This window comes from Ruditapes philippinarum, unplaced genomic scaffold (genome assembly GCF_026571515.1).
Source record: "Ruditapes philippinarum isolate M1 unplaced genomic scaffold, ASM2657151v2 ctg819_1_1_1_1, whole genome shotgun sequence".
Classification (NCBI taxonomy): domain Eukaryota; kingdom Metazoa; phylum Mollusca; class Bivalvia; order Venerida; family Veneridae; genus Ruditapes; species Ruditapes philippinarum.
In genome coordinates, this window is record NW_026851906.1 from 137,370 (window position 1) to 161,385 (window position 24,016).

The 24,016-nt window shown below is 34.6% G+C and overlaps 1 protein-coding gene across 3 annotated transcripts in view; it reads left to right on the forward strand.

The window, feature by feature from the left end:
* Positions 1 to 18,661: 18,661 nt before the first annotated feature.
* LOC132742390 (monocarboxylate transporter 12-like) overlaps positions 18,662 to 24,016 on the forward strand; it is a 32,012-nt gene continuing 26,657 nt past the window's right edge. For all 3 annotated transcript variants that reach the window (XM_060730784.1, XM_060730813.1, XM_060730820.1), the window contains exon 1: positions 18,662 to 18,817. The gene's annotated coding sequence lies outside the window, so the exon portion shown is untranslated. The remainder of the gene's footprint in view (positions 18,818 to 24,016) is intronic.

Sequence of the window (24,016 nt, forward strand, 5' to 3'; positions counted from 1 at the left end):
TTTACCTGTCCGTATGTAACTTGTCAATCAAGTGTCAAAGTTATCTTAACATGCCGTATTATCTACCTGACGTACCACATTTTTTACCTTGACATGGTGAACACAACTTGATTATATCTGGGGCTGTAATATTTTATCAAGTCCATTAAGTCGTTCATTGCGAAAAGGTAAGACATCAAATCAAATGGTTCTGATGTTTAATATAAGTTCGGTATATTCCGGCAGACGAGTCCGCCACATGTGTCAATCGCATCTTCTCGGCCCTTTCCGCCAAACTTCGGATAAGAAACGTTATTATTGATAACGATTGTTTCCGTGTATAGCCTCGACGTGGTCCGGAGCAATTAAAGAATCTAGGAAACTCATCGCTTGTTTCTAATGTTTCATGAGGGCATAATCTGCCTTCTTCTCCAAACCCCTCCCAAGGCATGCTCGTCGTGGAGAAGGTACGCGGAAGGTGAAGGTCAAATCATTCTGAAGCATACCGAAAAAAAGCTTTTACCTGATGCCGTCAGGATAAAGCAAATGGAAAATGACGAGGTATATCGAATATAAAGTACAAATGTGTAAAATGGGCTATTTAAAAATTTAAATTCTGTATATAAATAAGCATAATTTTATATATTCTAATAGTGTAGCTCAGCCGAGTGTGTTATCTATTCTCTCACCCGAGGAAAAATAAACTTGAGATTTCCTTACACTATATACAATGGAGATAGGTTTAAGGTTTTCAGCGTACATAACATGCCACATCAGATGAAAAACAAAACAGTTAAAAAGCGGCTTATAAAGTTTGGAAGCTAGAACTAAATGTACATTAATTTAACAATTTTAGCTTATGCGTTTTCACTTGTACACTCATTTGATATTTTTGTTAATCATTTTTCCTGTAGAACCGGAGGCTATTAACCTTTCATGCCAAGCCAGCCCGTACAGCCATGCCGTCTGAACAGGTTGGTACCTGAATTTTAGTACTTTGATTTATAGAATTTTATCATCAATCGGAACCTCTCAGCTAGATGTTTGACGAAAAGGACCGAGAAGTTGCGATTGTTTTTATTTGTTTGGGTCGTCAGACCAAACAAATAATGGTAGCGAAATTTCAGACCCTGATGTGCTTATTTGCAAAAACCGAAAGTAGTCCAAACTCCTCGGAGCGGTTACTTCCCTTTATATGAACACTAACGCCGAAAAATTAAGGGGAGATCACTGCGTAAAGATTGTCAAATGACAGGTGCATTAATTTTCAAGCTTTCTCGGGGAAAAAATAGTTCCCGAATGGTCGAAGATTTCTAATATTGTGTTATTCTTTATAGATATACATGCTTATATTAAGCTTCATGATGATTTACATCAGTGTTTAACAGGTTTAGCGCGAACAAAATATATCGAAGTTAATAAGGGTTACAAACCCTAATTTAGAATAATGTGGTTTTCTTCAAGCCGTTAACATACATGTATAAATTCACCGTGGTCAAGGGGTTTACACGCTCGCTTAGGAAGCGAGAGGTCTGGAGTTCGAATCCCAATTAAGGAAATTCATTTGTTTTAAATTGTTTAAGTCAAATAAACATTGAATTGAATATTAGAGTTACAACTAGTCTTATAGCAAATTTACTACAGTTAAAACAGCATTGGTGGCACTATACAAAAACAAATTGGTTTATAATCTCACAACCTTCACCTCTCTGACATTCTGAGACCCAAACAAATTCAGCGCCTTCTGTGCTTTGATTATCATATTTCAGTAAACAGGAAACCGGCATCTCAGTTGTCTTAACTGATACCCTGGGTCAAAGAAATACAGTCATTATTTGTTTGATATTCCGATAATGTATTCAGGGTAAACTCTGTATGACACGGTTTCGTAACGAAAATAGATCATCGTCTACCAAAATATGGTTATTTTTAAAAATAATGAGGTTACAGACGGTTTTTACTTACGTAGGACGTGAATACATAAATATCATTTCTTTGTAATGATACATAACTTTTCGCTTTGTACATAATACATGTACATGTAATGCACTCCTGAAGATGACACTACATAAGCAAACATATGGTTCTCAAACAATAAGTTTGGAATGAAAGTAACCGATTAAATGTGGTGGCAATGTGGATTTGATTTATCTTGTTACTGATGTTAAAAATTATTATAGTCAATTAAAAAAAAAAAACTTATCTCAGCGTTTTAGATTATAGTAAGTATGCAGATGATGCTGAATGAAGGGAGCATATATTGCCAAAATAAGCACACAGTCATTGCCAATTTAAGCACATAGATCTATATTGCCAAATTAAGTCCACAGAAAAACTTATCTCAGCATTTTAGATTATAGTAAGTCTGCAGATGATGCTGAATGAAGGGGGCATATATTACCAAAATAAGCACACAGTGATTGCCAATTTAAGCACATACATCTATATTGCCAATTTAAGTCCACAGGAATTGTCAAAAAAAAGTTCGTTTACTTAAGCGCGCAGATATTGCCAAATTAAGACGACAGAGATTTCTAGATTAGATTCGCAGAGACTGCTTATTTAAGCACGCAAGGATTGCTTAAATAAAGTTTGCAGTCCTGCAGTGATTGACCGTAGCAAAAAGCAATGACTTAAAAGTAATGTCGTTAGCAAGTAGAGCTTGTTACATTATGTACGCACAGATCGCAAAATCTGCAGATACCGTTATTTTAAGACCGTAAGACAGCAGAGATTGTTCAGTTTCCACGTTGTTTTAGTTTCCACGTTGTTTTAGTTCCTACGTTGTTTTAGTTTCCACGTTGTTTTAGAACTATTTATAAAAGGCGGTTAAATACCTCATTCAGCATCAACCTTGTGACTTTCATGCAACTGATTGTCGATATTCATTTCCTAAGCGTTATGGTCCTATTTGTATACCGTATACATACACACGAAAAAACGATGTCATACTAAAAATGTAGATTTTCTTTATATTGTGTATGTAATAGTACCTCCTTTTTTCAATTTGGATAGATGTCAACAAATTAACCGAGATATACTTGTAAGCGACCGACATAATTAGCATATTGATAACTTCTTCTAAAAAGCAAATTTGAAAATGTTGGTTAAGCGAAAAAGCAAAAAATGAAATAATATTTGGTCGTGAGCACAGAAGTGAAAATGTGTTTGCTTCATTTTACTTTATAAAGAGGTCGATCATTCAGAAAAAAAAAATGAACAATCAACAATTTGTTCGGAGGTGTCCCTTTTCCGTTAAATAAATGGTGTTTGTAGTAAACAGGACAATAACGTGCCTATCTGTTTATCTAAGTTACTTAAAAGACTTGCACTTCTGAAAAATCGGTGCATTGCTATTACAAATTGATATTTACCGTCCAGCTGTTGCAAAGAATGACAAAAACCGTCAAAAATAGAAGAACAGAAATATCGTTCCGCCCTAATGGTACTTCTTTTTATCTATATAACAATCCCGAAAGTTATAACCGTTGAAAGATTGCGGAAAAACATTAAAAACTAATTTTTTATATCTTTGTATTATATTTAATACAATTTGCGTGCGTGATGAACAAAACGTAAGAATTGCAAGTTGACATAGTGAGCATGCGCCCAAGAGCGCGTGGGACATTGCACGTACGAGGATGATGAATGCAACATACTAGGAATATTACATATAATTATGCAGCATGTTACTGCGTAATCTCATATTTTCGTCGCTAAATAAAACAATTCAAGACAATTATTGTTTTAGTCGAGCACGACGTCACTCAAAGTCACGCCCGTCTTAAGGCGCCAGTATGCAAATAAAGTCCAAAACGGAAATTACAGTCTTGCACTTATATACAGTACATTTTGATCTAAAAATTTTGGAAAAACCAGTGTCAAACTCGTTATTTGTTGGCTGTTCAATTCAGCATTTTAATACATTGAAATCCTTTTAATTTCTACATTTGAAGATGGGCGAGTCATATTACACAAAATAAACTACACAAGTGTTCAATAATGAATGTAGTGATGTACCGTATACAGCTATGACGTATATCCTACGCCTGAGCTAAAAACGTCGACTGTAACACCGTAAACAGCTATGACGTATAGCCTACGCCTGAGCTAAATACGTCGACTGTAACATCGTATATAGCTATGACGTATATCCTACGCCTGAGCTTAATACGTCGACTGTAACACCGTAAACAGCTATGACGTATAGCCTACGCCCGAGCTAAATACGTCGACTGTAACACCGTATATAGCTATGACGTTTAGCCTACGCATGAGCTAAAAACATCGATTGTAACACCGTTAACAGCTATGACGTATATCCTACGCCTGAGTTAAATACGTCGACTGTAACACCGTAAACAGCTATGACGTATAGCCTACGCCTGAGCTAAATACGTCGACTGTAACACCGTATATAGCTATGACGTATATCCTACGCCTGAGCTAAATACATCGACTGTAACACCGTTAACAGCTATGACGTATATCCTACGCCTGAGCTAAATACATCGACTGTAACACCATATACAGCTATGACGTATAGACTACGCCTGAGCTAAATACTTCGATTGTAAACACTGTATACAGCTATGACGTATAGCCTACGCCTGAGCTGAATACGTCGATTGTTACACTGTATACAGCTATGACGTAGAGCCTACGCCTGAGCTGAATACGTCGATTGTAACACTGTATACAGCTATGACGTAGAGCCTACGCATGAGCTGAATACCTCGATTGTAACACTGTATACAGCTATGACGTATAGCCTACGCCTGAGCTAAATACTTCGATTGTAACACTGTATACAGCTATGACGTAGAGCCTACGCCTGAGCTGAATACGTCGATTGTAACACTGTATACAGCTATGACGTAGAGCCTTAGCCTGAGCTGAATACGTCGATTGTAACACTGTTTACAGCTATGGCGTATAGCCAACGCCTGTGCTAAATACATTTGTACATCGATTGTAACACTGTATACAGCTATGACGTATAGCCTACGCCTGTGTTAAATACGTCGATTGTAACACTGTATATAGCTATGACGTAGAGCCTACGCATGTGCTGAATATGTCGATTGTAACACCGTATACAGCTATGACGTAGAGCCTACGCCTAAATTAAATACATCGATTGTAACACCCTATACAGTTTACATAAAAGGTATTGTCCTGATGAAGGTCATTATATGACCGAATCCGGTAGATAAATAAATTCACTTAAACTCACTCTGGTGTTCCTGACGTGTTGTTTTCCAACCTCTCCTTGATTACTTAGTTTACATAAAATACAGCTTATTGTTAGTTGAATCAAAATGCTGTACATCTTGTGAAAAACGACCAAAATGGTGATCATTATCTTTATACCCCCAAAAACGAAGTTTGGGGGGGTATATAGGAGTCACCCGGTGGTCGGTCGGTCGGTCGGTCGGTTGGTCGGTCGGGCGGTCGGTCGGTCGGTCGGTCGGTCCAGACGTCCGTTGCATTTTCCTTGTCCGGAGCATAACTTGAAAACTAATGGTTGGAATTCAATATAACTACATACAATGGTCAAGCACATTGAGAGGAAGTGCAGTGCACAAGAACCATAACTCTATCTTAACTAATTACAGAGTTATTGCCCTTTGTTACTTTTCCTTGTCCGGGGCATAACTTGAAAACTACTGGTTGGAATTCAAAACAACTTCATACAATTGTCAAACACAATAAGGGGAAGTGCAGTGCACAAGAACCATAACTCTATCTAAAGTAATTACAGAGTTATTGCCCTTTGTTGCTTTTCCATTGCGTTTTTTTTTTGTCCGTTGCATTTTCCTTGTCCGGAGCATAACTTGAAGACTAATGGTTGGAATTCAATATAACTACATACAATGGTCAAGCACATTGAGAGGAAGTGCAGTGCACAAGAACCATAACTCTATCTTGACTAATTACAGAGTTATTGCCCTTTGTTACTTTTCCTTGTCCTGGGCATTACGTGAAAACTACTGTTTGGAATTCAAAAACAACTTCATACATTGTCAAACACAATAAGGGGAAGTGCAGTGCACAAGAACCATAACTCTATCTAAAGTAATTACAGAGTTATTGCCCTTTGTTGCTTTTCCATTGCGTTTTTTTTTTTGTCCGTTGCATTTTCCTTGTCCGGAGCATAACTTGAAGACTAATGGTTGGAATTCAATATAACTACATACAATGGTCAAGCACATTGAGAGGAAGTGCAGTGCACAAGAACCATAACTCTATCTTGACTAATTACAGAGTTATTGCCCTTTGTTACTTTTCCTTGTCCGGGGCATTACTTGAAAACTACTGGTTGGAATTCAAAACAACTTCATACAATTGTCAAACACAATAAGGGGAAGTGCAGTGCACAAGAACCATAACTCTATCTAAAGTAATTACAGAGTTATTGCCCTTTGTTGCTTTTCAATTTGCATTCTTTTTTTTTGTCCGGAGCAATAACTTGAAGACTAATGGTTGGAATTCAATATAACTACATACAATGGTCAAGCACATTGAGAGTAAGTGCAGTGCATAAGAACCATAACTCTATCTAAAGTAATTACAGAGTTATTGCCCTTTATTACTTTTCCATTGCTTTCTTTTGTCCGGACCATAACTTGAAGACTAATTGTTGGAATTCATTATAACTTCATACAATGGTCCGGCACATTGAGAAGAAGTGCAGTGCACAAGAACCATAACTCCATTTTGACTTATTACAGAGTTACTGCCCTTTGTTTCTTTTCCTTGTCCAGAGCATGACTTTAAAACTACTGGTTGGAATTCAAAACAACTTCATACAATGGTCAAGCACAATAAGGGGAAGTGCAGTGCACAAGAACTATAACTCCATCTTGACTAATTACAGAGTTATTGCCCTTTGTTACTTTTCCATTGCTTTCTTTTGTCCGGACCATAACTTGAAGACTTATTGTTGGAATTCATTATAACTTCATACAATGGTCAAGCACATTGAGAGGAAGTGCAGTGCATAGGAACCATAACTCCATCTTGACTAATTACAGAGTTACTGCCCTTTGTTACTTTTCCTTGTCCAGAGCATGACTTGAAAACTACTGATTGGAATTCAAAACAACTTCATACAATGGTCAAGCACAATAAGGGGAAGTGCAGTGCACAAGAACCATAACTCCATCTTGACTAATTACAGAGTTATTGCCCTTTGTTACTTTTCCTTGTCCAGAGCATAACTTGAAAACTACTGTTTGGAATTCAGTACAACTTCATACAGTTGTCAAGGACATTCAAAGGAAGTGCAGTGCACAAGAGCCATAACTCCATTTTGACAAAATACAGAGTTACTGCCCTTTGATACTTTTCCTTGTCCGGAGCATAACTTAAAACGTACTGGTTGGAATTCAAAACAACTTCATACAATGGTCAAGCACAATAAGAGGAAGTGCAGTGCACAAGAACTATAACTCTATCTTCAGTATTTATAGAGTTATTGCCCTTTGTTCTTTTTCTTTGTCTTTCTGGACTTATTACAGAGTAATTCAATTAAACTTCATCAATGGCCAACCACATTGAAAGGAAATGCAACATACATGAACCACAATTATCTTTAATTGCCCACAACCATAACTCTATGTTTCAATTCTTTTACAAGGTATTCTGTTACTAGTAACATCCTCATTTCCGAAGCAGACTTGTGGGGGTATTAATCACATTTAGTGATAGTTCTAGTTTTTTTTTGTCAAGAGTGCGACCTCGACAACGGCGACCACGTAAACGACCACTACCACTACGACTTCAACAACTGCAAAGTCGACACGACTGCTACGTCGACGCATCCGACTACTACGGCCACGTAACCACAAAACCAATAATGGCTTATTTTTTGGTCATCACTAACCACCCTATTATCTGAAAACTGCAGGTGAACAAGTTCGTCCGTGACGGATGTTGTTGTTTGTTTTTATGTTGTTTTTGTTGTTGTTGTTGTTTATTTGTTGTTTTTTGTTGTTGTTGTTGGGGGGGGGATTTGTTATGAACAAAGTGTACTTGACCTTTGATCTTATGACCTGAAAATCATTCGGGACCAATTTCTAGTGTTGGTAAATTTCCTATACGAAATATGAACACAGCATGATTAAAAACGTATACAGCTAATATAACAAATAAAGCTCACCGTATGTTGTTAACGTTCTCAAACATATACAGCTCATATGGAAACAGTTTTTTCGTCGTAAGCTGTATACGGTGCGACAATGCTGTTTTATTTATTTTTATTATATAATGAACCAAAAATGACTCGGCACGGTAAGGGTATGTGGACGGGTGGGATGTCCTGAGTATCTTGCGTGCTTAAGGGATTCGTTATTCACAAAGACATCAACAGAATATTTATCTTTGGGCCTTGGTAAGAAGACGCTTTTTAACAAAACCCCTTCAATCTGGTAAAACAGACCATTGCCACACAAAACACTGGCGCCGAGTAATTTAAACATGAGATTTTCAATTGTCTGGTTGTCTCCTATAAAACATCGATAATTTTCTACAATTAAAGAAATGGTCATAACCCACCATTGAAAATTCAGAATTTACAGGTATTTGAACGGTCAGCTACCTATGTACTCAAAGGTCAGTAAAATGAAGTCACCGTTTCTAGTGTATATACATGTATATGACCATTTCGTAATATTGTAAACAGATGGTTATCCTATACTCTGCAGAATAGAGGGCAGTTCATCAGACGAACTCAAGGACACATGTATACATACTCATTTTGTCCTCTTTTTCTGTGTTTGATATCAAGGAATTTTATTGTTACCAGATACAAGTATTTATTTTGTCAATCATTACGGAGATGAAGCGTTTATTTTGTTGGAATAATAACATTTTAAAAAAGTCGCTTATTAACGGTCGGTAACGGTCAGTAACCTAACAAATACAACCGCCTAGCACCTAACTCAAGCGGTAAAAGAAGTTCCAAGCAGAATAGTAGGGCGCTGACATTCATGGACTTTGACCGAACTCCCAAATTCGAGATAGGTGAATCATTAAAGATGCGGCCAAATTTTTCATTGCAATAGATCGCTAAAGGGTCCAAACCACCCCGTCATTTTACTCATGACACATCAGAAAAATGCATTATCCCTTCCCCATGTTCTAAGCTTCGATGTAATTGTGTTCCACCAACATTGCATGCTAAAAACTTTATTGTCTTAGAAGACAAGCTATTGAGTAACGCGCTGTTTAAATAAAGCAATATATTGTACATTTTTTATGTTTCAACTAAACGTATGAAAATCTGTAATCATGTACAATATGGATATGGTTTCAAAAGATGCAGACATTTTAATTTGTCATGGCGCAGACAGCGAACTATATTAATTTTGTTATGAGACAATAATTTTGACAGACTATATTTTCTCGCTTTTGTACTAAAGAACATCGTTTTAAAGAATCGCTATCTGTTTTTCATTTTTTTCTTGAAAAAAAAATCAGTCTAATATTTCTCAACTGCGTAACGTTGTTATGTACAATGGAATTACAACAAAATCCTCCAGATACAGAACAGTTGAAAGGGACTCAAAGGGGGTGATTGTTCTGTAGTTGCGTTAAGTGACTGGTAATAGTTTTTGGAGACTTAGGTACTTCTGTATCATTTGATTAAGCTTGATAATTCACTCCGCTTTTCCAGCATTATCATTTTTTTATTGTGAAAAATTACCTCAAATTGAAAAGAAGCTAAGAACCGTACTAAAATCGAATTACGTATTTTTTATTGTCGTGTGCTAATTTTTTTTCCACTTGATCTATCACTATGTAAGATTTTCAAATTTTATGTTTAAGTGCTTTTGACTTCGATGGAGCAGCAGTTATTACATTGAGCACACTAGTATTACGGTGAGCATTTAAATGTACAATGTTTAATGTTCTACCGGTTACATCAAGTTATTACACGGTAGCTGACCGGTGACATACGAGTCACTGACCATGTTTTACTATGATAAGATTAAATTTGCAGTCAATCGAGCTTTTTTAAACGTGATTTAAACAGAAAAAAAAAAAGAAATTTAATCCGCTATTTATAGACCTAGTTCAGAGACGGTGACAAGGGGACCCACACATGAGTGGAATGAAAGTTCGTCAAATGCGGCTTTAGCCTTGACAAATTTAAAATTGTATATATACAAAGTCTATATTTAGCACAGGTCACCTATTTTCTTATTTTAAAGATATCATATGTATTGTGAAAAGATTTAATGTTTAAGTTTAAAACTACAGCAGTATGGTGGCTAATTTACGCCATTTTGTTCAGGGGCGAAATGGCGGAATGTCAAAAAGAAGGAAGACAGTTTTCGTGTTTTTTTTGTGTTTTTTTTTCGCGTTTTCGCCAGCTATATGATTTCAGGAATACGTTCAGTTTCCGAGAAAAGCACAAGGTAGACAAAACGGAGAGACGACAAACGTGCTTCAAATTGTGGCCCGCCTAGGCTTAATTACATAGGACGCGTACACACGACAGGGAATTTGTCGTTTCTTCGTCATAAACTTGTTGCGTCTTCGCGTTACCGTGCTGGAGGAGCAAACAGTTTAATGCACGAAATCGTGAGAAAGTCACAACTTCGACATGCATACGAACAAGCGAATACATGTATTGAGAAGTATATTCTCAAATTGCCACGGTGACTGTTTTAGCCATGTCGAATTTTCGCTTCTTAATTCGCCTCAAAATGCGAAAATGTGTAAACACGAAGAATTCGTGTTTGGGAAAGAAGCGAAAACACACATGGCGTAAATCAGCCAACATATATTCATGGTGCAATCAGCAAAGCTACACATACAATTGTAAATATATGATAACACTTGTCAAATATCTCAATATTGTGAATTAGTTAGTATTACGGGGATGTGGCTGAAAAGTAATTAATTCTTGATAATATTTAAGTATATGGGTATTATTTGATTCATAAGGACCCCGGCGCAAGTGTAATGTGATTATATGAACTCTACCAAACCATTACATCGGGCTGGCGAACCGTATCATACAGATAAATAATCGTGTAAAATAAGTGAAATATACGCATCCATGTGACTCACTATATAACCGCACCAATAGTCCACACATGCAAAATAAGACTGGGAGTTTGAACATGCATATTTTGACTGAGAAAAAACTGGTACAACTATTGGCGTCATGCGACAGTAACTATAGTCAAACTATTTCAACACTTGTTTATGTTTTGATGCTGTTAACCGACATACGAATGGCGACATCCGCAAAAAAGCTTCCAAATGGCATTTCCTAATTTAACTGCCCAACTAAGAATACCAAATATAAACATAATGTTATTTTAGCTTTCAGTTTCGCTCTCGTGGGATCTTCCCCGCCCCCGTCTTTGTCGGAGTTTAAAATTGTGCCCTCAATCTGTGATAAGTGCTGTCAATGTGATATTAAAAAACATGTTCCGTCTGTAATGTAGTGCTAAAGTTTGCATTCTATAGACGACCATGAGCGACTATATCTAGTAAAACAGACACAAATATATTTAACGAGTCTGCGAGATCTATCTATACTTTTCTTCGGTATCGCTTCAAATGCTCGTATCAACTTGCTGGATATCTTCTGACAAAAGCGTTAATTTGTATAGGATTCTGGACAGTATAACAATTCTAAAACAATAAAAAAAACACTAGAACAAAACAGTACCAATGACTGCATGTTAAAACTATACTAATACGTATTTGTAATTTTCAAAATTAGGCGTTTCTTACCTTTAAAACATTTGCAGACCTATTCCAGCTCCATAACTTCAAAGTATTCGTGCATAAACTATTTCTGCCAGCTTTTCTAGTTCAATAACGAAATAGGAGTGAAAACAGAAATATTAAAAAGGGGCATACTTCATTAGTTGGAGCCACTTGCAACAATATTTAGTACTATCGGATATCGCGTAATATTGCATCACTGTGTTTTGAACATGCATGCATTTCATGATTTGTGGTTTTCTTATTAGCTTCAAAAGAAGCTAGAGAGCGTAAAATACCTTGTTTAATAAAAGCAATACATGTACCACCGGAGCAGAGTGCGTGTAATGAAATTATTATCTATTGTTTTTAAATAATGAAATGGGGGCGTGAATCATCTATTTTTCACAATGAAATGGGGGCGTTAATCTTTTATCTTGTTTAAGTTTGGCTTTTGTGGTTCGCCCCGCTCCGGTTTTACTTTGATGTCCTTTTATAGAAAAAAATATTTAAGTTGTAGAATGTAACAATCGGGTTATGAATTCGTTTTTATCTAATTTTAAGCATTAGATCAAATTTCACCCACGAGCAGTAACTTTGCGTAGGTAAAAATTAAAAGAACGATAATCATGGGAAGCTGTATGTGTGCTTTTTACAAGGAACGACAACTCCCAGTAAAGACTTGTCATGTTTTCTCATTATATCTGTAGAACTAAACTGTTTAATAGTATGTTGGCGTTTTAACGGTTAATATCTATACTAAGTTCTTTTGTTTAAATCTTTACATTTATTATAGTACAGTTTGGACGTTGAAATAGTACAAACTAGTTTTGTTGCGCCCATTAAAGGAGCTCCGTCGACGTCAAAATGTCTAAAACAATTGGAATTCTTACATAAATCAAGTGAAGTACTTAAATGGAAAAAAAACTGCAAAAGACAATAAAAATATGCTCCGAATTAATTTGAATATCGATTTTTGTGCGGTTCTTAGTCCGATTTGAGCGTTGCAACATTTTTCATTTTTTTGTCATTTTGCACAATCAAAATGATTATTTTATACAAACGCGCAGAGAGAGTTTTTCTGAAAATTTACACACAAGTTATTGGCCCAGACCTTCATTAAATAGTATTTAAGTTCCTAAAAAATATTTCCAGTCCCGCCATGTTAAAAAACATCAGTTGAGTCCCCTTTAATAACTACCATAGAAATACAGCCAGTACGTTTTGTACGAATCTGTCTAGTATTTTCTAGTAATAAGTTATTGCCCTTGAATTGATTGGAAATATTGATCGTCCGGAGCTCAACGAGGAAACAATTTGGCCTGTCATCCCTTTTCGAACCTTCTTTGTGTTTTAAAGTTCCTTAACTGATTGGGAAACAGAAAATTTCGTTTGAAAATATGCAGCAAAACTAGATGAATTTTGAAATAGAAACCTTAATTTAAGTATCACATTACCAAGAGTTTTATTTTTCATGGGGGATTTTTCCCATTGGGATGGTAGTGATTTTTTTAACGGGAGATTTTTCCCAATGGGAAGGTTGTGATTTTTTTCACGGGGGATTTTTCCCATTGGGAAGGTAGTGATTTTTTTCACGGGGGATTTTTCCCAATGGGAAGGTTGTGATTTTTTTTCACAGGAGATTTTCCCCATTGTGTATGTTGTGATTTTTTCGTGGCCGATAAGGAATATCATAAAACCAATCTGCTTGTTACTATAAGAACACTTTACATGATTTGCTAGTAAATATCAGGGCGGGATCAACACAAATGGTGCTGTTACTTAGTTTTCCAGGATATGAAACGCCGGTCAGTAAACTTTTCTCGTACACCTACCCTGTAAATGAAATTAATTTATCTGGTGCTAATTATCTGGTGCTAATTATCTGGTGCTAAATAAAGAATTGGTGAGAGAAATGGCCTCTGATGTACATACGGTCAGTGGGTCATTGACATAAAAAACCCAACAACTAATAGATCGTCAGAAACTATGCCATAAGGCTAACGTCATTCTAATTACTAGTAATCGGTTGCTTAGATCGATATCAATAAATACACATCAATTCTACAAACATTTATCTAAGTTTTGGTGTTTTCACCGCAAAACAAAGTCAATGCAGATATACTGAAGAGTGTTAACTCTTCTCGATCAGTTAAAGATATCCTAAGATATAGCCGCTTCATTAGTGGGAAACAGAAAGTCGTCAGTCAGCACCGTTTCTAAAAAAAAAAAAAAAAACAACAACAACAACCCAAAAAAACAAGACAAAAACAGCAAACAAATAAAACAAAAGCCCAAAAGAACAACTTTCGTGAACAGGAACATGTAGGGCGATACGGGAAATTTTTGAAAAACTGACTTAAATTGGGTAGGTGGGTAGGTTTGGTATTATGTGCATGGCTAGGGACTGGTTGTTGGCATACTATTGTCGAATTGCTTGGGATTTTAGCCTTTCGTCGCCGAATGATGGAGAACACTAGGATCAAATGTCCGTCTTTCAAAGAACATTAAAATGACTCAAGTGAGCGTCGCGTCTGTGCTAAACATTACGTCATCGCTTATCTTTCATCAAGTTGAAATCATTTCACTCCTAACCTTACATATTATATTGGATATTAACCTCTGTCCACTGTTCTAAAGGGCAGTTTCTTCAGGACGAAACTTTATACAACACAGGTTTCACTGTAAACAATGTATAACCGTTGTAATCTCGCCTAGCAGACATCACATAAATTCTATCATTTTCACCTTTAAAATTGCGTTCACTTACCTATATACTTATCATCCTTATGAATAATATGGTTTTTGTATCAGGTTTGAATGTAGTCACCTAACTAGGAGGTTTAACTGTAGCATTATAATCAGTTGACGGATTTTCTGTTGTATTAGTTTAAACAATATTTTATTTCTATTTTACAACATAAATATATACAGTAAGCAAATACAATCACACTGACATAATTATTTTGTGGATTGGAAAACAAGTCAAATGTGACTTATGTAAATTCCTTTCCACACATAATGTACTTGCAATAAAAAAATATGCACATACTTGGTTAGAATAATACAGAAAAGGGAAATCAGAAAAATAAAATTAAAATGAATAAATTTGTTAGAACATTATTATCTAGAGTAGTAAAATAAGAAAACTTCTGTTTCAAGATTATTTCATAATATTGGGAGATTACTCCAAACAATTTCTATAACAAAGTAAAATATTGTTTTTAACTAGTATTCAATTTAAGTAAGTTTTTTTTTCAAATGATTTTGTTTAGAATGTTTCGAAGAAAAAAGAGACAAAAATATTTAAATAAAGTTTTGAATTAAGATAAAGAATAGAGAATATAATTATGCCTGCACACAATATTATTATTCTGTTGTATTGCCAGTAAGATTCGTGGTTTACGAAAATGTGTGACTGCTCTAAGCTAAAAGTATCTCCACCCTGTTTTATTACCAGATCAAATCGTTTGTGCCACAGCTGATGAGAAATCAAAACATTGTATGGCCTTGACTTGAGGATATATATCTGGCCTTCGTGCACGTGAAAACGGTGCATGTTTACAGAGGCGTGAGAATTACACAACGTAAAAAACGTAAAGCTGTTGGAAATAAAACCGCACAATAAAATCTTATCATTTCCTTTGTATACTTCTAGCACTGAAGGCAACTTTCAATACTGTATATAATATGAAAAAGGCAAAGCCTCAAAGCGAGCTCGATGTACTTTTAACGTGAAATAGTATGAAATAATAGCTCATTTTTATTTCAAATGCAGTGACGAGTGCGTGTGACGTAACACGTACTGTGTTAAAAATGGCTCCGCCCATGTCGTTAAATGAATAACGAGTTTTGAAAACGTTTATAAAACTTTGTTTATCTTATTTCTCTCTATAATTTTCAAGCGAAATAAAGATTATTAAAAGTGAAATAAATGTAAAACTTTAAACGTTTGCGACATTAAAATAGCGTACTTGATTTGTTTGTTTTGCACGTGCTGTTTGGCGCTACATTGTGACGTCACGTAAACAATACTTTAAACGTCTGTACAGCGTTAACGACTGAATAAAAGATATTGGTGTTCGGATTCATTTTCTTAGTTAGACCATTTTCTTTCATTCTAGATAGTTTTCACAACAAAATTCGACAAAAAATTGTTTATTTTTTATCAGATTTTTCAAACAAAATGGCGCCTTCGATTTTCATTTTTTATACACAGCTTCCGTTATTCTGGTTCCCGGTCCAATTATGGTTCCCATAGACGTGCGCGGGTGACCAGTCTACACATCCGTTTTCAGTCAGAATTCCTCAGTTTTTACCGTTATCTTTAAATTCGAAAGGTTGCGATGTGTCCAATTTGGTACTTTGGACGAAAGTTTTCAAAACCATCACTTAGCAGGTACTCGCGTTACCGTAAAGCTCGCTTTGCGAGCAGGCCCTTCGGGCCAGCTCGTCGAGCTCGCTAATATGAAAAAGGCAAAGCCTCAAAGCGAGCTCCATGTACTTTTTACGTGAAATAGTATGAAATAATCGCTCATTTTTATTTCAAATGCAGTGACGAGTGCGTGTGGGGCCTCACACGTACTGTGTTAAAAATGGCTCCGCCCCTGTCGTGAAATGAATAACGAGTTGTGAAAACGTTGATAAAACTTTGTTTATTTTATTTCACTCTATATTTTTTCAAGCGAAATAAAGATTATTTAAAGTGAAATAAATGTAAAACTTAAAACGTTTGCGACATTAAAATAGCGTACTTGATTTGTTTGTTTTGCACGTGCTGTTTGGCGCTATATTGTGACGTCACGTAAACAATACTTTAAACGTCTGTACAGCGTTAACGACTGAATAAAAGGTATTGGTGTTCGGATTCATTTTCTTAGTTAGACCATTTTCTTTCATTCTAGATAGTTTTCACTACAAAATTCGACAAAAAAATGTTTTTATTTATCAGATTTCAAACAAAATGGCGCCTTCATCATTCGATATTTTATACACAGCTTCCGTTATTCTGGTTCCCTGTCCAATTATGGTTCCCATAGACGTGCGCGGGTGACCAGTCTACACATCCGTTTTCAGTCAGAATTCCTCAGTTTTTATCGTTATCTTTAAATTCGAAAGGTTGCGATGTGTCCAATTCGGTACTTTGGACGAAAGTTTTCAAAACCATCACTTAGCAGGTACTCGCGTTACCGTAAAGCTCGCTTTGCGAGCAGGCCCTTCGGGCCAGCTCGTCGAGCTCGCTATTAACATTAAAGGCCCATTATGCAAAAAAAGTTTATCAATTTTATTCTAAAAGTTATCATTTTTGATATCTTATAAGATCTAGTTATTACACATTGTTTGCAATATGTATGAACTTTTTTGTTGCTTCTTTTGTTCTGTTGGCAATCGGTATACTAGTAATTAGTGTGAATTAGTATTTTGTATGGAAGTCAAAATACTACTTTGTATACATTTTGCTACTTTTGCTACACGTTTATCCCTACTCTCTTCTGTTGATTAACATCTAAAATGCTCTAAATCCATTATCAAAGCATTATTAAGCAAATGTTTGATTTAAAAATATGGATTTCTGTGGCATTATGTGCCTTTAAAAACACAACAACAGCAACAACAACAAAAACTTTTGAGAGCTTTAACAGTACTTAGCAACGTGATCTTCGTAGACATAAAACGATAGACATAAATAAATAAATAAATAAATAAATAACTTTAAAATTTGATTTTATCAAATTGTAAGAAGCAGCATTAACTGTAATAACAACGAAACATTTCAGAAATGAGACCAATACATCTTGCTGCCTTTTTTTACGATCGATAATTGTTTTAATGATAAAAACCGAACGCCAACTTATTTAGCCAACTTTCTGATACGTATTGATCAGTAAAGAGATCTTTTTTTTTCCAAACGGACAAGAATTTTTGAAATAGCCTTAAATATATCTAGTTCCTTGACAACAAAGTCGTGGGATATAGCATTCCCTATGAGACAATGCGTATCATTTTAAATAACGGCTCGCATTTGCTTCCGTAGCGAAACAAATAAAGGGAGACAATACCTACCAGCGTTTAAATTTATGTCAACATGATTTACTTCCCATTATAAAGTAGATGTTTACATAAGGCAGAGATGCGTCAAGGTCTTCCATACCTATCTTCCAAAGTAAACAAACAAATCCACGCTATTTCGAAGATAATATATAAGATATACAAATCTATTAATTTGAACAACATCATCTTATTCTTTCGCATTAGATTTTTTCGCGCTGTTTTTTTTTACATGCCTAATGTAAACACTTACTTCTTGTTACACTTATATTTGTCAGAAGTTATCCTTTGCCAATAGTTAGTGCCTAGCTAACACAGTTTGCCAATTGTAGATCTTTTAAAGCTGTTATTCTACAACCCTTAACCTGATAAATATTTTAAATGGATTCGCCATTCTTCTTTGATCTGGAAAATCTATTATCACTTTTAGTGGTAATTTTGAAAAGTCTACTGACTGGTTAGCGAAAATGCAGACCACAAGCAGACGGCGCGAATGTGCCAACTGATCTTGGTCTGTACTGGTCGCATGGGTAGAATCAGTAAACCAGCAGGCATAGGATAAACGGGATCAAGTGACTTGTTATTCGTTTTAATTTATTTAAATAAGTTAGTAAATAAATGAATGAATAAATAAATGATTAACTTTGTAACTTTAAATTTTAATTTCCGATGTAAAGGTCGTTCGCAACAGCTGACTCCGGGAAAATCGATTTTTGTTTTACATTGAATACGAAGGGAATAGTTATTTTAAAATCCGAAAAATAGTTCTCCGCTCAGTTTTGGATACAGAAAAAAATATTTCCGATCTTCAGGAATTGTTAAGTCTAAAAAATGTTGAAAACATTAAAAAAAATTTTGTCTTTACTCCTTTAAATTCCGCCAGCTAATATTTGTCGGAAATTAAATGTTTACAATATCCTTTCGGTTTTCGGTTGCAGATATCGGCTAAAGATATTTTTAGAGCAAACAGCTGATTGCGTTCGCTTAAGCAGGACTATAATTGTAAAATATTCTTAACAAAGGGAATCGGAAATTTTTGTGTTAGTGACAAGATTGTTTGGTAAGTTCTTTTTATTATTATTTAATTTATTTATTTACGTTTAATATTTTCTGCTAAAATTTAAATCAGTGGATCTATTAAGTTAGATCTCGCTTATACCAGTTTTGCAGATGTACATGTATAGTAAAGCCTTAAAGCATATAACAAATTAATATAAGGAATAATCAATATTTCAAGCTTTTAACTATAAACTTCCTACATTTATTGAGTGAAAGGATACAATCTTTCTTATTGTTTTTCAAAGGGGAAGTCGGATCACGTGTATAATGCATACTCATTATTTGTACATGTATGTACAGATTGTAGATATGTATAAAGCAGACGGCATGGTAGCACGTGACTTAACATCAATTATTCAGATATCATTTATTTACTCTTTATTGTTTAATTTCGTCGAAAGACTCGACCATATGCATCGTCTGTGATGCAAAAACAAAATGTATATATCCAATTCCTATAAAATCGATTAATGATATCACACGTAAATGAGACTGCAGCGCGGGTGGCATTATCGATTTAGTGGCCGCTAACCAAATTCCATTGAGTGATAACGGTGCTATATCACATTGTATACAAATATCATTTATATCAGTAATATTTTCAATAATTTGTTTATTAATCGAACAAATAAATGAGATGATAATATACGTAAGAAAATCTCAAATACAACAGAATCGATCAATATATGGCTTCGAACTGCTCGTGAAAGATGAGCACAACCAAATCAGTGGTATTTTTATGGTAGCAAGGTCATAATATTAATGCTTTTGAAATGATTAGTCATCGAAGAGCTGATTTTGAAAAGGCTTTAAAACTGACATTATGGTTTATTTCTAACATTTCGGGTGAGATGTGTGGTAAGGGTGTGCGTCTTCCCTTTAAACCATTGTCAAAAGTGTCTTGACCCGAACAGCAATTATAATTTATATAAATCTCAGATTTATGACCGATTTCCAGCATGTGTTAGTAGTAAAGATTAATTTCTTCCTGTATAAATGACAATTTTGTTTTTCAACCGCATTTCAATTCTGTATTTATATAAGGGTAATCCTGTGTATTATTTTTAGATATATATTTGTCCCGTTAAAAAGATATCTGTATACATGTACATGTATCTATAAGTACTAGTAAGTAAAATAGGATAACGGATTAGTACTTAAATGTAATACACACCCCTTGAGTTAAATAACAAGATGTAACATTGTGTTCCTCGTAAGTAAGTTATCAACAATTTGTTTGTAATAAGGTAGTCTGTACATGTTTCTTTATTTGTCAATGCAGAAATTATCGTGGCATGTTTGATTTACACTATCCCGACACGATTACAATGTTGTACGACGATTGTGAACATATTCGGACTTAATTCGGACCTCGACCTTTCAACAAAGTAAGCCGGTCGACTTGATTCATGTTTTTTTATAGATATTTGCATTGCTAGCGTCGGTAAAATGCAATTGGAATGCAACGCAAGCATGCAGTCAACATATTTTAAGTTAAAAGTTTTGTTAAAAAGAATCTAGTTTAAATGCTTGGTAGTTGAATTAATTTTTAGCCTTTTTATTAATTTTAAGACTTAATTATTATAGAAAATGGATACATTAAGGTACATTAAGCCTCAGACACATATATGTTTTCTGTCTGTTAAAAAGGCACTTTATAAAAGTGTTATATATAAAGTGTAATAATAGAAATTGCCAAAAATCGTCTTAAGAAGGCAGCAAAAGATGACTCATAATAAGTAACGTTTTAGAAAAGAAACAAGACATCAACAAATAATTATTTTTTTCCAAATAGAAATAATTGCATAATTTTAGCTTACTGGGCTTAAACAAATGCAGTTAGATCATAAGTAGTCTGTAAATCTGAAAATGAAATTTATTAATGATCATTTTCTATGATAAAGCTTTTTCTGACGATAAAATCAACAACATCATCATCATCATCATCATCATCATCATTATCATCAACACCATCCTCTCCGTATCAGTCCTTCCATCTATTTAGTCTTACAGCAATAGTCGTGTTATTGTCACTGTCCACATCACCATCCAATCATCATCCAGCCATTATCATCATCATCCAATCATCAAATCCAATTATCACCATCCAATTATCATTATCATCATCATCATCATCATCATCCAATCATCATCATCATCCAATCATCATCCAATCTTTATCATCCGGTCATCATCGTCATCATTATCCAATCATCATCATCCAATCAGCATTATTATCATCATCCAATCACCATCATCATCATCATCCAATCATCAAATCCAATGATCACCATCAAATTATCACCATCCAATTATCATTATCATTATTATCATCATCATCATCATCCAATCATCATCACCATCCAATCATTATCCAATCATCATCATCCGGTCATCATCGTCATCATCATCATTATTATCCAATTATCATCATCCAATCACCATCATCATCATTATCCAATCATCATCATCCAGTCAGCATTATTATCATCATCCAATCATCATCATCATCTGACATGGTTAACAACAGTTTTGGATATCATATTAACAACAAGGTGAATCATCATCATACTTGTTTATAAGTAGCTGTTTATCCTTTTGAACTCGAGGTCAGCAGTTAGACAAGTAGAAAAACATATTGAGAATTCTGTTCATTGCTCGATTTTTCATGACCGAATTATTAACAACTAACGTTCAAGATAAAACACACTTGTAGATTATTATTTATGAACGCATTATCTCTGAAAACCTAATTTTGTTTACTGCACACCAAACTTTCGGCGTTCGTTTTGGATTTTTTTCGGTACATGTTTGTTATAATTGTGTATATAGGCAAATATAGTGGGTATTATACATGTAGGTGGGCTGTTGTGAATGTGTATAACAAAATAATAAAATAAAGCGTATATGTGACAATGAACAGGGATTTTTTTGGCTTATTTTGTAGCCGATATTTGGTCATATTCCCAATTGAAAATGGTATATTATTTTCCCAGTCCACAGGAAAAAATTACCAATTGAAAGTTACAAAATAAAAATATTGAATAACAAATTCTAAAAACTTTGAAAATAAGGGCTTCTTCACTGTTAACTTAAATGTTTGAAGATGCCATCCTAGACAGTGATTGTTTGTATTCATTTAATAACTGCAAAATTTTACTCATAATTTTTTCCCAATCATCGCTGAAATTCCCAATTCCATGGGTATGGGCCATGTTCCCAAAATCTTTGAAAAAAATCCTGATGAAATATTTCAACAAGGTGACTCGCTAAAATTTACATAATAGGGAATATGTACGAATGCTAATATCCCTCTTTTCTTATACTATGGTCATCTAAGAACACAAAACTTTACATTTTTCCTGCACACTGAACATATTTTGTGTTTTATGGTTTTAATTTTCACTTACACTTACACGTAAACCTACACGTATTATAATTATATTTACCAACCCATATAAACCCACACGTATATTGAACTGAAAAGTAAAAGTAGCATTTACAGTTAAAAGTTTGTATTTGTTAAGGACGTGTGAATAAATATAATTAATTTGAAATGGAATTCGTCTTCAAGATCAAGAGCATAGCAATTGATACAAAAGATTTTCTTGTTTGTCGACCAATACATTTTGTACATAAAAATTATCATCTAAAACATGCTTCTTTTGTATCATAACGGAGGTACGTGTTTCAAATTGCCTTTAAAGTAAAATGATTATGATAAAGTATACTTCATTGTGGTAAAGTGCTGTTTTATAGTCTATATTTTGCTTTTAACGATGCTGTATCATCTAGTCAGCAAAGTGAAAATGCTGACACGAAATTACTACATGCAAGCGAAAATGGATAAGTTATGTTAGTTAGTTGATATTACAAGACGTGAACATAAGCCTATAAATATAGTATTTCTTTTCATATACAAGTGTATAATCTTATCCGTAAAAGTATATATATCCGACTGCATAAAGATACGCAACAAATTACCATTATAATTTATCTTGATATACTAAGTGTAACTGAAATATTCTGTATGGCGGGTCAAATAACTATATATATCACGGTGCCTATACCACGTGACATGAAATAATCTTCATGAAAAGGTATTACTTTAAAAGAATTTCATTATTTTTGAATTATATAAGTGCAGAACCCTCTCATTCTGGTGGGCAACCCATACATAGAATGTTTATGGAAAAAATCAGTATACTTCACAGGAAGTGAAACTGGTTTTGTAACATTAAGATAATGTATTGTAAAGAAAAAAACCAACGCCCTCCCCCAGGGAAACATCGTTGAATAGGTGTATAGGTTTCTCGCTAGAATAAGAGGGCCCTATAAATTACCCCCACTCCCATAATGAAATATTAAAACAGTTATGGAAGAAAATAAAACTTGGGACGTCTTTTGTTTTGCAAAAAAATGTCACTTGTTAAAGGTCGTGTAGCCTGGGTTCCAGTCTGTCGATTTTTTATGTGCTTCTGTTCGGCAAATTATCAAATCACGATCGAGTATGAAATAGCGCGTATATTATGAATAAGCATAAAAATATCAACGCCTGAATCCCAAGCTATAGGCACCTTGTATAAATGCATGTATATAGTGAACTTTGAAGGTGTTCCTTATTTCTCACCATACATTCCTTGTGTTTTTGTTTCGTTTTTCCTCAGTTATAAGATTTGATGCTACACTTAATAATTCTAAATTGAAGCCTATATCTTTCCATACAGCCGAAAATAGACGGATCAGATCTTAAACTAGTGTACTTGGGGCAAATATTGAAAAAGGGCCAGTACAAAAGGGGAACATTCTGACTGATTTAGAAACAAGGACCGGTTTCACATACAAATAAATCTGTCTACAATCTGATAAAGAAAAATCAGTCTCCTAACTTGATAACGTAATGCAAAACATAAGAATGTCTGAAAATGTTGTCAGAATTAACTGTCTTCAAAGGTCATCATTTATAACATGGCTGTTGTTAACAAGTGGTCTATCAGCGCAGGTAGTTCTGTACACTAAGCATCCAAATTGCAAAATAGATAATTATGTTGATAATTGGTGACAGGTTATCTGTATGTTGCCTTTATTTGGAGATGGTCTTTAACCGCAGCTTAAACACAAGGTTGGCTTTATGTTCTTTTAATTAAATATCTAATTATAATCTAATTATACCCAGGTTATTTATAATAGTTTCTGGTAT